The 2057-nt window shown below is 60.2% G+C and overlaps 1 long non-coding RNA gene across 1 annotated transcript in view; it reads right to left on the bottom strand.

Moving 5' to 3' along the window:
- LOC102247477 overlaps positions 1 to 1163 on the bottom strand; it is a 2487-nt gene extending 1324 nt beyond the window's left edge. The window contains exons 1-2 of the long non-coding RNA XR_314167.2: positions 1082 to 1163; positions 489 to 569 (exon numbers count right to left, since the gene is read on the bottom strand). This is a non-coding gene — a long non-coding RNA (uncharacterized LOC102247477). The remainder of the gene's footprint in view (positions 1 to 488; positions 570 to 1081) is intronic.
- Positions 1164 to 2057: the final 894 nt, after the last annotated feature.

The raw sequence follows: 2057 nt of genomic DNA, 5'->3' as shown, positions 1-2057 counted from the left end.
GCCTCCTCCCTGCTGCACTGGAGGCCCCTGCTCAGGTCCCAGCTTCGAACTCTGGCTGGAGGTTCCGTCACCCTCCAACTCAGCACCTCCCCCATCTAAACATCTCCACGGCTTTCAGCTTTCGCGCTGCCAGGCTCTGCCCTGGGACGAGAACATGGGCATGGCCTGTGCTCATGGGCGGGGCACTCTGATGTTCGTACGGAAAATAGTAACTAATCAATAATAACACGAGAATAAACTCCGCGTCTCGCACGCTCACACCTGTGACCCCACGCTGGCCGCCCGGTAGGTGCTGAGGCCGGACTTGGCAGAGCTGCCCTGGACCCGTTTCCTGGTCTCCGCCGGACACACGCCAACCTGGAACCTCGGGCGCTCCAGGAACCCGAGCCAGACCGTGGGCGCATTAACGATTAACCGGGTCTGCGTGTGGACAGCAGATGCAATACCGGCACGACTTCGGGGTCCACCTGGCAAAGGCAAAAACATACCTTGTTCCTCAGGAAAACATGTTGCTTTTGTTCAACTCTTGTCTTTAAAAACGATTGTGCGGTCATTGTTTTTCAAGTTCCCTGAAAGGGAGGAAAATTCACTTTGCAATCTTCCAGCAGCCACCCGCTCCCAGGCCCGGCGCGCCCGGGGACAGACCGGGATGTTCCCCTGTTGGTGTTTCCCTCCCCGTCACTAGGCTCTGGGATTCTCCCTCCGCCGCCTGCCCCCCTCCCCCGGTCACCTTACAGGGTGGTTTCCGAAAGCTTGAACCCTCCCAGTTTCTCCAACTCTCCAAGTGCAAGCCTCGCCCCCGCCCCGCCCGATGGATTCACATAAACCAGCTGCTGACAGGGCGGCTGCGGGCGCCCATGAAAGCTGCATTCATGGAAGCACATAGACTAGACTGGCTCCTGGTCCTGTACCCACTTTCTTTGCTATTTAACTTAAAAATACACATATAATGGTTGGCAAACAGGTCTGCTACGATCCCTGGCCTGTGAGGGCGTGCCTATGGGGCACGGTGCTTGACCTCAGGGCACGCTCAGTCTAGTTAGAGAGCAAAGGGAGCCAACTGTGACTAACAAACAATTACCTGCTAAAATGATACGGTGCCCGGCCAGCGTGGCTCGGTGGTTGCGGTCGACCTATGAACCAGGAGGTCACGGTTCAGTTCCCAGTCGGGGCACCTGCCCGGGTTGCGGGCTCAGTCACCGGTGTGTGGGGCGTGCAGGAGGCGGCCAATCAGTGATTCTCTCTCATCATGGATGCTTCTATCTCTCTCTCTCCCCCTCTCCCTTCCTCTCTGAAATTAATAAAAATATATTTTAAAAAAACAGAAACAAAAACTATGGGCGGTTACTTCGAAAGAACCAAGTAGCTCCCTGGTTGGTGCCAGTCCTTCCTCCCCCCAGCGCCCGCCTCGCCCACGGAGGGATCATCATAAAGAAGGGCATTCAGCTGCGAGAGATGGACCCTCTGAAGCGGGAAGTGAGGACCAGAGTCCAAGGGTCCAGGGACATCGCGCAGGAGCAGAGCAGGGACAGCAGGGATGCATCCGGGCCAGGGGTCCTGCTCTGGTCCCCGCGCTCCCCCCCACACCCCCCCACCCCACAACCAGCAGCAGCTTCAGGCCCTGCCGCCTGCCCACCTGTGGTGCCGCCTTCAGGGCAGCGGGAGGACTGGGTGGCTCAGCAGGTGCTGAGTGGATGCACCAGGAGGCAGGCACTGGGCCCGGCCTGGCCTCGGCTGCAGGGCCAGGACAGGGAGGAAAGGCCGGCATCTCTGGCCCAGAAGCTGTGGACGTGGCGCAGGTCCCACCTCCTGCCCGGGTTCCAGTGGGAAACGCCTCCCTCAGAGGAGGTGGGTCTCCTCTCCCCCGGGTGGCCTGGCCCGGAGCTGGCGGGTTCAGGCGTCACCTGCAGCTGACATGCTGCGTCACAGCCCCGAAGCCATCAGACTGGAGCAGGGGGCTGGGTGACCAGGTGCCGTCACGGGCTCACCTGACAGCAGCAGCGGCTCCTGGATGTGCCAGAACCTTCCGCAGCCACCAGGCCCTCTCCCCGCCAAGA

This window comes from Myotis brandtii, unplaced genomic scaffold (assembly GCF_000412655.1).
Source record: "Myotis brandtii unplaced genomic scaffold, ASM41265v1 scaffold4774, whole genome shotgun sequence".
Classification (NCBI taxonomy): domain Eukaryota; kingdom Metazoa; phylum Chordata; class Mammalia; order Chiroptera; family Vespertilionidae; genus Myotis; species Myotis brandtii.
This window is presented reverse-complemented; position numbering and strand designations above follow the sequence as displayed.